The sequence below is a fragment of the Leptopilina heterotoma genome, unplaced genomic scaffold (genome assembly GCF_015476425.1).
Source record: "Leptopilina heterotoma isolate Lh14 unplaced genomic scaffold, ASM1547642v1 Lhet_47, whole genome shotgun sequence".
Lineage (NCBI taxonomy): Eukaryota > Metazoa > Arthropoda > Insecta > Hymenoptera > Figitidae > Leptopilina > Leptopilina heterotoma.
The window spans coordinates 2598306-2611019 of record NW_025111098.1 but is presented as its reverse complement, the minus strand read 5'-3'; positions in this window follow the sequence as shown (position 1 = coordinate 2611019).

The window sequence follows — 12714 nt, the reverse complement described above, 5'->3', positions numbered from 1 at the left end:
ATGCGAATTCGTTTGGACAAATTGGTACATATTGAATTAAATTCAATTGAATATACAAAGAGCTTGAGTGAATCCCGCTTTGTGACAAATACGAATTGGAGCCTACCAAAAATGTTAATTCGTTTCAATTCATTTGAATTAGTTTTTTTTTACTGGGTAGTATTAGTGTACATGAACCGCATGCTAAAGTAGAAAAACTATACAAAATAACCTAAATGTAATGTTTAAGAATTAAAAGTAAACTTGTGAAATAAAAGTTTAATGTAAATAATTTATAATATGCAAAATTTATAATGGATAAATTGCACATGTTTGTGTTATTTTTGTGAATGAATCATGTTAACAATATATTTATTTTATTTTTTATTTTTTTTAATTTTTTAATCTTCGTTTCATTTTTTCTGTCTGTTCACACTTTAAAGTTAGTTTTTGTGTATGCTTTTGTTTTTTTCTTTACAAAATATTGTTTCACAAATTGAAAGTATGCTCTTTTTTAAGATTTAAAATAAAATTTAAAATTATAAAATTACAAAAAATTTTGATTAACAAATAAATTTTCTTTTTGCAAAAATAGGAAATATATATATTTATTAATTAAAATTATGCATAATATAAAGGGATATATCCCTTTATTATGCATAATTTTAATTTTTCAATAACAATATTGTTCACAAACTGATTCTTTTCTTTAAAAAAAAAATATTACATATTCCAGTTTCTTAACATTTTTGTAAAAAATTCTCAATTTACAAATGCTAATATTAAAACTTTAATATAAAAAAAAATGTTGTTACATTTATTTACGAATTTCTTTAATTATAAAATTATTCGTAATAATATCAGTAACTTCTATTTAAATAAATATTTGATTGTTATTATTTTTTCATTATTTTATTACATTTAAAAATAATTAAATTTTTGTAATCATTTTGTAACGTACGTCTACAAAATTCAATGTATTTAGTGTTTTTAACTAAAATTCTTCTATAAATTCATTATTTTTAATAATTAATTAAATATATATTGCCAAATATAACTAATTTCAAAAGAATTTGAATTATCAAAATTTTAAATTAAATTCATTCAAAATTAAAATTTTATAAAATTTCAAACTGAAACCGCTTAAAGTTAATTTGTTTATAAAAATTGTAAACGCAAAATTGAATTGATTTTGAAATATTTAAATGAACGGATAACTATTTGTATTTTTCTCATATGTACGGAAGCTTCTACGCGCCACCCTGCGGCACTCACTCGCTTTACGAGGCACAAGGCAAATGTCGTTTGAAGCACCCTGCTAGTGAATGCCTTGTACGATGCCTCGGTGTGTGCCTCGTAGGGTGCCTCGATGCGTGCTTTGTGCGACCAGTAGTAGACCAGTGTTTTGAAATTTTAAACGGCTTTAAATGTAAATCAGAATTCTCAAAAAAAAAATTTGACTAGTTCAGGTTAAATTAATAGCTAATTGCTGTTAATATTTTTAAATTAAAAAGTGTAAATTTTAGAATAATTGAAGGGTGGCATGACAAAAGGGAGTCAGCAACAATTTTTCGAAATTGAGATATTTTTAGAAAAAAATCAGGTAAATTCTTTTACACAGTTCTGTAAAAGGATTTTCTTGTAAATTGTTTTTTAAACTCGTTTTTAATAAAAATAAGAATAAGACAATAGCCTACATATTTTTACTTACAATGCAATTCAGTTAAAAAACAAAAGAAATGAATATTATTATGAATAGATTAATATCGTTAAAAATATTTATTTCTTTTTTATATCATTAAATATATATTAAATTTCTCTGAAAAACTGTATGTCTATTTAGAAATAATTTTTATTCTTTATCTAATTTTCAATAATTTAAATATTATTCTTCTGTTAATTTTTAAATATTCCTGTTTGTAGTTTACATTTGATAATTTCTATACTTTTTACTTTCAAAAGTTAACATTAAATTAACAATTTTCTTGAAAACAAACAACTTTTTCAAAGCAAACTTTTTTGCATTCAATTCGTCATTTCAATATTAAAAAACTAATTTTTCAGTTTTTCTTTAAACTGTATATTTTTTAACAATTATAATTTTATAACAAAATATGCGCATTTGACGTAACCACAAAATAGTACACTTTTACTTATTTTTCTCACTAATATGTAGGTTGTAGGTTTATCTTCATAAATTTTATTTCTACTGATTGAGCGAAATAGTATTTCCAAACGGTTTTTTTTAGATTTTTCTTTAATGATCAGAAAAAATTTTTAATGTGTTATTTTCGTTTCCTGTAAAATCGTTAAATTGTTGCTTGACCATTTTTGTCATGCCACCCTTCAATTACAAATTTTGTTGAATCTTGTTTTAGATTGTAGTGAGGGTGTTGAAATGTTTCTTTTACTTGAGTATAAAATGTCAAGGTTATGTTTTCACCATTTTCACCTACCAAAAAAGTTATTTATGACAAGCTGCAAGTACGATTCAATATATTTTTATATATGAGGATTGAATTCAATAATTATTCAAGATGTACATATTTGCTTAAAATTTTTAAGACAACTAGAGGTTATATAACCTATCTCTCAAGTAAAAATACATTTCAACACCCTCACTACAATCCAAAAAAAGATTCAACAAAATTTGTAATTATTCTAAAATTTACACTTTTTAATTTAAAAATATTAACAGCAATTAGTTATTAATTTAACCTGAACTAGTCAAATTTTTTTTTTGAGAATTCTGATTTACATTTAAAGCCGTTTAAAATTTCAAAACACTGGTCTACTACTGGTCGCACAAAGCACGCATCGAGGCACCCTACGAGGCACACACCGAGGCATCGTACAAGGCATTCACTAGCAGGGTGCTTCAAACGACATTTGCCTTGTGCCTCGTAAAGCGAGTGAGTGCCGCAGGGTGGCGCGTAGAAGCTTCCGTACATATGTCAAGTTCTCTTCCTCCTCAATTATGATTGGCAGATAAGTATTTGGAAACGACGGCAACAATGTATGAATGTCGCACACGGAAATTTTCGAACAACCTATCTCGAACGGTCATTGAGAATAGACTTTCAGAGTCGCATGCGACATTAACCATTCGACATTTTACGCATGCGAGAATTGTCGAATGCTTTCGAGAATACGGCCCCTGAACTCGTTCAAAGTATGAGTTGAACGAGATCAAGTCTCTGCGTACGTTTCACCTTAGATAAATATACTAGATGCGGCGAGGGTCGATGGTGGGGACTACCGATATATATAGCATACTAAATTTTCAGTGTATGTTAGTGCTGCCCTCTTCAACTTTTCGCCGTTTCCAAGGATACCGCTTGGAAATCGCGTTTTTTGAGTCGTGAAAGGCTAGAATTTCATTTCTCGCCAATATCACTACTTTTCTTTTTTGAAAACAACGTGTTTTTCAATAAAAACTAATCAATCAATTTTTTAAAATAAAATTTTTTAAAATAAAGAACTTTTAATTTAAAATAAAAAAACCTAATTATTATTTTTAATTAACTTTCTTATAAATAAAATAAAATATTTTGATTATTAATTGTAATTAATTTCCTTTATAATAAAAAGTTATTAATTATTTTTTTAATTAAAACAAAATTTTTTAATTATTAATTAAATTAATTAATTTAGTTATTAAATGTATTATTAAAATAATTTATTTAATTATTAAATTAATTATTAATTAATTTTTTAATTAGTTAAATAACCCCACATAACCTTGGAGTGCGGAATCCAAGGTATCTGTAGGCAGATTTCCCAAAATTCCCTAAGCAAATAATAATAATAATAATAAAAATAATTTAAAAAAAAATAAAAAAAAAAATTAATAGATAATTATAATGTTCATTATAATGTAATGACTCGATAGAGTTTGGAGCTCAGTTTAAAATTTGACGTTGCAATTTAAAATACGTAGATATTTTTACTTAATTTGAGAAATTACATATTTTTATTTTATTAATTTATTTTATTATGAACTATTCTATTGTAAACCGTTATTTATTTATTTATTTATGGTATTTTATTATTTATTTTGCATGTGCTATTTATTATTTTTATTTATTATTAATTTTCATAATTGTATTTTTAATGTTTCATAAATTTTAATTTTTTTTTATTAATTAACTTTTAATTTGTTATTAACTTGTTACTAATTTTATTATTGATTGTTATTTTTCACAATTTTAAATTTAAACAATTTTTTTCAATTATTTTTAAATTTATTTGATGAATATTAGGTTTTTTATAATTTTCTTTTACTCGAGACTCTACTCCATCGTCAGGGCATAAAAATTTAAGTCTTCATCTATTTTAATTATATTATTTTTTGGTAAGATATTATTTATTGTTAAATTATTTTTATTTTAATCATGTAAATAATTTTTATTATTATTTTAATTTTGTATATTTTTTTGGATAAACTTCCTGAAGAGGAAATCATTTAGATTTCTGAATTTTAATTTAAAAATTGTGTTTAATAGAATGGGAAAGGCTAAAAAAATACATAAAGTTTGAAAAATGAGGAATATTTTATATTAAACGATAATAAAATTTCTATAGTGCAAAAATTTTTTAATTTTTAAACAAATAGTTTCTGTCTGAAAAAATTTTACACTGAAAAAAATTTATTTGATTCAAATAACCGATTAATTGACCGTTCAATTAAATTAATGTAAAATGTAAAATTTTTCTTTTGAAAATTGTTGATTGAGAAATGTTTAAAAACATTTGTTTGGAAAAATCGCCCCCAAAAAGTGTTTTCCCACGTTTCATATCTCACTCCTAAATAATTAGAGATACTTAGTTCCGATTTATCATGATAATTAGTTGAATTCATGATGATAAAGAATATTCTCGGAATTTGCAAGTAATTTTTTAAATAAATATTGAAAAACGAAATGACAAAAGTTGGATTTTTGGCGAAAGTGAGAGACAATACGGCGGCGAGCACACAGACAAGTGGATCTATGTGTCAGTGGTCAAGGAGGTGGCGCCGATTCTCGGAAGTGGCCGCGACTTTAACTAAGGAAATGTATTATAACCTCGCAAATTACTCCACTTTAAATCGTTAATAACGTTAATAAAATAATTTTCTCGCAAAATTTTATCCTCTCGAAATGAGACCGTGATATCAAACCGTTCAAAACCGTTTCTCTATATTTACCAAAAAACCCTGACTGAAAATATTCTTTTCTTATTTCTTTTTAAATGAGAACGCGATTGAACGCGATCACGAAAACATTATTTTTTCCCGGATTCACACATTTAAATATACAACGAAATAAAAGAATTTAATTTACTATATTTAATTATATATAGTTAAGAAAAACAACAATTTTTTTTATAAATTGTATACAATTTTAATCTTAAATTTGAATGAGAAATGATCGCTTTGTTAGTATTTTCAAACACTTCCGCCTTTAATAGACCGAAGATTGACGAAGTAATCCGATTGGTCCGATTATAAGAGGCACACGAAGGGCACATGTGGGCACATGATCTACACTAACGCCACCCTGGATTCATGTGCCTAAACTAACGCCTCGCCGCATCTAGTATATTTATCTAAGGTTTCACCATCTACTTAGGGCCAGTTTCACCAACTGGCGGTTAAGCTTGGTTCAACTGAACTCGTTCAACTCTTGATCGTCTATAACAATAGACATAGCATCCATAACGATAAACACTTTATTTGGACACACACAAATTACATGCATTTATGCTCCACCAGGTAGAGACATTTCCCCACAGACTTGGACAGATATTTTTGATACCTTACCAGCACATAATAATCACATTTTCTGTGGAGACTTTAATGCCCACCATACATGTTGGGGAGAAAATGATACAGACTTACGGGGTTCCTCCCTCATGACATTTAGTTTGGAAAAAGATATATATATAACTAACTCCACCCAGCCGACTAGATTCAGGGATGCGAATGTTCCAGGAAGTAACCTGGACTTGATTTTCGTTTCCCCACCTATACTTCAGGCATCTTCGATAGATGTTATGGAGGAATCCTTTGCCTCGGATCATTATCCGGTGCTCCTTAAAGCAGATGTTGCTCCGGGACTGACAGCTCCCTCCGAAAATAATTTTTGCTTTAAAACAATTAGGTGGGGTGATTTCAGAGGTAAAATGGAGGAAGGGGCCATGGAATTCACAAACATATTTAACGCAAATATAGAACCCAGCGTGATCTACGAGGAGTACATTTCACTCCTAAAGGAAAAGCTGCTGGAAGCAGGAGCCTATATTCCTAGGAAGGGCCCACTACGTCCTTTCTCCAAGCCACTCTGGTGGAATGCCCGCTGCGATGAGCTGTTAACAGAAAGGAGAAACAACTACAGATGGTATGAGGCGAACCAATCGGCTGAGAACAGAAACGAGTTCCATAGGAGGGAAATCGAAATTAAAAGGGCTCTCAGAGAGCAGAAGACAATGGCCTTCAAGGACTTCTGTCAAAATATGTCACCAGCCAAAGGTATCTCTACCCTTTGGCGTACGCTGAAGGCCCTTTCTACACGCTCCGCTCAACCTCACACAAATGTCTCTACAGACACTAATACCCCGGAGATGACGAAATTTAGGGATGATTTAATACAAGCTAATGTTCCACCGGTGGATATTCCGTATTTAGAGACACCAGTTAGGTTGGATGACCCAAATTTTCCCCCATTTACTGAAAATGAACTCAGCGCTGCGGTGATTCATTGTAAACCCAAGTCATCTCCTGGATTGGACGGTATAACCGGGGAGGTCCTTAAGCAACTGGGTCCAGTTGCTAAGGGACTTCTCCTTTTGATCTTTAATAGAATGTTTCTGACTTCGTCGTACCCGGATTCATGGAGAGACACCAAGGTCATAGCACTTCCAAAACCGGGAGGTTCAGGATTTAGACCGATAGCCTTGACTTCGGTTATTTCCAAAATCTTCGAAAGGCTGGTGCATAGGAGATTGGAGCATGAGATTGAGTCGAGGGGACTCATTCCACAGGAGCAGTTCGGCTTTCGCAAGGGAAGATCAGCAGTGGATTGTGTTGCAACTTTCGTTGTAGATACTACAACGGGATTTCTTAGATCACTCGACACCCTGGCCCTTTCTATTGACATCAAAGGGGCGTTCAACAATGTCAGGCCACAAATCCTGAATAAGATGTTGGTTGAATTGGGAATACATCCGTGTACGACAAACTTTATAAATTACATGACTGCGAGGAGACACATCTTCTTCGGGACCTCGAGCGCCGTTCCAAGGGAATGTGGGGTTGGGGTCCCGCAGGGGGGTGTCCTCTCTCCTCTTTTGTTCAATCTTTATCTTAGAGACCTCCCTAGACTGCTACCACCTAACATGAAATTTGTAATGTACGCAGACGATCTCCTCCTTTACATAAAGTTCAATAGTGGGGTCGATGTAGAGAGAGTCGTTAATCGTTCAATCAGAAGACTCGTGAAATGGCTTAAAAAAATGGGCATGGATGTAGCTCCGCACAAAACAACTTGCTGTATTTTTTCTAGATCAAGGAGAAATTTTGATCATATAGGAATATACATAGGAGACTCACAAATTAGTTGCGAGGACAAGATGAAACACCTGGGAATTATCCTTGATAAAAAACTCTCCTGGTCCCAACACATAAAATATATATCGGATAAAGCCATTAGGGCACTGGGAATATTGCGGATAGTATCTAGGGCTTCTTGGGGTACTTCCCCTATATTAGCTCTTATGGTGTACCGGAATTTGATTCGTGCTATTCTTGATTGGGGTGCACCCTTATATACAAATTCAGCCCCTACAACCTTGAAAAGTCTGGACAGAGTCCAGTCGTCAGCATTGAGAGCAGCTTTGGGATGTTTAAGGTCAACCCCAATTCCGGTTTTGCTCGCGGAGGCGGACGAACCAACTCTATCCTTCAGAAGAACCTATCTTTCGAATTTCTTTATTTTGCGCAACTCTCAATGGTCCGAAAACCCTCTTATATTATTATTACAGACTCTAAAGGACACCACTAAACTTTTTCCTCGTAAGATCAGGTTGGACAAGATCCCTCTTTTAGATTCGCTTGAAAGGACCTTCCCTTTAATTGCTTTCGGTAAAAGAACACTAAAACCGGCATGTTTTGACTGGAGATGGCAGTCAATGATTTTTTCTCCCAATTGTAACATTAACTCAGGACAGGCTTTGAAGTTCAGCGAAAATCCAGAGCGAGACTTCCGCGAGATACTGTCGGACCAATATCAGGGCTTTAGAATAATCTATACAGACGGCTCTTTGAACCCCATCAATGGAATGGCTTCCTCTGCATTCTACGATGAGACAAGCTCATACTCGGGAGGAGTCCCACTTCAACCTTTCACTTCTATACTAACGGCAGAATTACTTGCCATACATAGGGCAATTCTTTACGCACACAATAATAGACTTTCTAAAATCCTTATAGTCACAGACTCACTCTCTTCTGTATACCGTCTAAGCAACTGCTACCTGTACAAGGACAACTCCTACTTAATACATGACATTTTGGACCTTCTTTTCCCTCAGTTTCCTTTAGTTCCCAAAACTGTGGTTGGATTCCTATGGGTGCCGGCACACTCGGGAATAAGAGGCAACGAACATGTTGACTCTATATGCAAAGAAGTTAATAAACAAAATAAAAGAATATATTTTGGACCACCTTTGAGTGACATCGCGCGGGACGTCCTACTTCCGGATCGATCTGCAAACTGGGTGCACATGTGGCCATTTTCGGATCGAAATCTGGAGGGGCATAGGTACTTCTCGCGTGTGTCGCCGAAGACTAGTAGACCTTGGTTTGGAGATTCCCTGCACCCTAGAAAATGGATCAATACCATTACTAGACTCAGAACAGGTCACACCTTTACCTATGAACTATTTCAAAGAATAAATTGGAATGTGGCGGTGAGATGTGGCTGCGGCGAGGAGCGGAGAACTCTACAACACGTGTTGAATGTTTGTCCCAACCTGGCATTGGCCAGAGTTGGTTTATATAATTTCTTGAATAAAAGATATCCGGGTGTGGATCCGGCGGCTGTCTCGATCGATGATTTGATCTTTCCACCAGATAGTGAAACTGTGAGAGAGTTGGGCGGTTTTTTCGCTCATTCTGAGCAACTGATTTGAGATCCTATTATTGCTTTTGTCGTTTTAGCTTGAACACCTTGAGTATGTACTTTTGCACCTCTTTTGATCTAGCTTGGCTTCTCGTGGCGACTGTAAATGTTGGTACGAGTGTGAGTGGACCAAGTGGATCCTAGCAGATTTGGGTACATGTAAGGGTAAAATTCACAAAAAACTGATTTGCATTTTCTATGTAGTCCTGCTCATGACATCCTTATCTGCTTGTCTGCCCAAGAACATTCCTACCTTAGACTATAACTTCGAAATCGGATCTGAATGTGAATCACGGAAAATCTGGAGGGAGATGATCAACTCAACACTCTCATTGCCTATGCTCAAGATCAATACCAAAACTTTACAATACAGATACAACTTATAACAATAGTTACACTCTACTTCTTTATCATTTTATAGTTCTGTCAGTCGGCTAAGCCAGAAGACATCAAAGAAGAAGAAGAAGAAGAACTCTTGATCGTCAGAGTTAACCGCTAGTGCGTTTCACCAGCCTAATCCCAGTTTAAAATGAACGCGTTTAGTTAATCTACATTCCCTAGAATTTCCTAGTGGTTATGGCGCTTAAATCTAACCACAGAATGTAAATAAACAACTGAACTAACCTAAAATATAAATGTCGCATAGGTTCTTTTGAGCTTAATATCTATTATTTTAAATTAAAACCTTAATAAAAAATGAGTAGTGGAGTAAAAAACAAGTTGTTCTTTTCATGATCATTTAGCTTCCACAATATAATATATATACCAATTGCTTAATTTCTTATTCTAGAATAATTATTTAAAAGTATTTAAAAAAATACAAAATTTGAATTTTTTGTTAAAAATAAAAATATCGTTCGATTAATTTTATAAATATTGATAAAATATATACTTTATATACATGAATCGATTCGTTTTCATGGCAGAAATACAATTTTGACAAGAGTAAATGAAAATTTTAATAAAGAAAAAAGTTATTTCAAAAATTACAAAATTTAAATTTTTTGTTGAAAGCAAAATTAGACAGAGAGAGCCAAACTTTTTTTAAAGTCCTTTTTTATATTTTCTTAATTTAATAACATAATAGTGCATACATATTTTGTGATTGTGGTGTAGTAGATCAGATTTGTAAATTTCAATACGAATGTCAATTAAATGACCATTTAAAATTTGTAAAGGCTTTTATATGAATATTTCTAAACATTTGTCAGATTTATTTTTCTTTTGATAAAATCCTTCTTTCTTTATATTTTTTTAATTTAATTTACATTTAATAAAGTTAAATCTGTTGAAACAAAGCATCTACATGCAATATTGTTTTGATAGTGGGTCAGTTTAGGATAGAATGCTTTGTATATATAATGATTCCACTTATTTTGTTAAGTAAATAATACACTGAATGTTAATTAATTTTTTATACCTATAGGTAGTGGTCCCTTAAGAAAATCAACAAATCGTAAAAGTTCGCACTGCGCTTCGGGAGAGTTCGGCAAGTTGAACGCGGTCAACTCTGCTTAAACCGACAAAATTCAGCGATTAAAATATAAACTTAATTCAACCGAGTTGAACGTGGTTAAGTAGATGGTGAAACGTACGCAGAGACTTGATCTCGTTCAACTCATACTTTGAACGAGTTCAGTGCTTGAACTAGTTTGGTGAAACTGGCCCTTAACCACGTTCAACTCGGTTGAACTAAGTTTATATTTTAATCCATGGAGTATAGACTTAAGGAGACCAATCTTATATGCATGTACTTCACTGAAAGGCGCAACATTTTGTCGGAAGTACATCAGTAGTACGTGTACATCCTGTAGATGGCAAACGATCGCATATATAGTCGCTTGATTAAGTCCTAACCGTCCTAACCTTATTTTTGCTGTATTTTGAAATTAAAAATAATTTCAAATAATACATAGGTAATATAAAATTATGACAATGAATTTTATTTTCATAAATAATAACATTCTTCGAAAACATTCAATTATTTTTAATACAATTTTTATAAAACTTCACTAAAGGATTCAATTTAAAAAAAAACAAAGAAATTCTTCAAAAAATTTAATTATTTATAAAAGTTATAATAAAATTGATTAAAAGAGTTTAATGTTCTATCAATAATTTTAATAAAGTTTTAATAGGCACGTGGCCACTGAATAACATGACCTTTATAGTAAAATTAATTATTACTATAATTTGAGGTTATTAACATAACCTCAAACTAAAAAGTGATCTAACAATTATGACAAATAGTAGCTCATTCTGTTCTTTAAAACATTCTTTACAATTACATTTGTTAAATTTTGTTTAAAATATTTTGTTCAATAGTTAAGCAAATAAAATAAAAAAATTTTTTTAAATAACTTTTGAACAAAATATTTTAAACAAAATTCAACGAGTGGAAATGTAGAGAATGTTTCAAAGAGTAGAATGAGCTATTATTTATCAAAATTGGTTACTGACCCTTAAAGAAAAAACACATAATGTTTAACAATTATGATTTTACATCAAATTTTGGTCCAACCTAATTTTTCCTGATAATTGTACAACTGGATCTTTCATAATTTGGTGAAATCATTTTATTTATGGTTTTATTTGCTGTTAAAAATCACTTTTTAGTTTGAGGTTATGTCAAGCGATCGACACTCCTGAATCAAAAAAATCTGTAAAAAGCACATTTTTCACAAAAAAGTCGCACAATCCGAGCCCTGTAATATAAACTTTGTATTGTTATCTTATTATTATTATATTTATATTTATAATTTGAATATATAGTATATACATGAATTAGTAAACTTATAGAAATCCATGTTCATTTTAAAACTTCAGCTATCTATGCGATCGTTGCGCGCTATACGAGAAGATTCAGAACCATGAACTTCCGACATAAAATGGTTGATTTCATACACACTACATTGGTCTCCTTAAGTCTATACTCCCTGTTTTAATCGCTGAATTTTGTCGGTTTAAGCAGAGTTGACCGCGTTCAACTTGCCGAACTCTCCCGAAGCGCAGTGCGAACTTTTACGATTTGTTGATTTTCTTAAGGGACTACTACTTATATATAAAAAATTAATTAACATTCAGTGTATTATTTACTTAACAAAATAAGTGGAATCATTATATATACAAAGCATTCTATCCCAAACTGACCCACTATCAAAACAATATTGCATGTAGATGCTTTGTTTCAACAGATTTAACTTTATTAAATGTAAATTAAATTAAAAAAATATAAAGAAAGAAGGATTTTAAAAAAAGAAAAATAAATCTGACAAATGTTTAGAAATATTCATATAAAAGCCATTGCAAATTTTAAATGGTCATTTAATTGACATTCGTATTGAAATTTACAAAGAAAATATAAAAAAGGACTTTAAAAAAAAGTTTGGCTCTCTCTGTCTAATTTTGCTTTCAACAAAAAATTTAAATTTTGTAATTTTTGAAATAACTTTTTTCTTTATTAAAATTTTCATTTACTCTTGTCAAAATTGTATTTCTGCCATAAAAACGAATCGATTCATGTATATAAAGTATATATTTTATCAATATTTATAAAATTAATCGGACGATATTT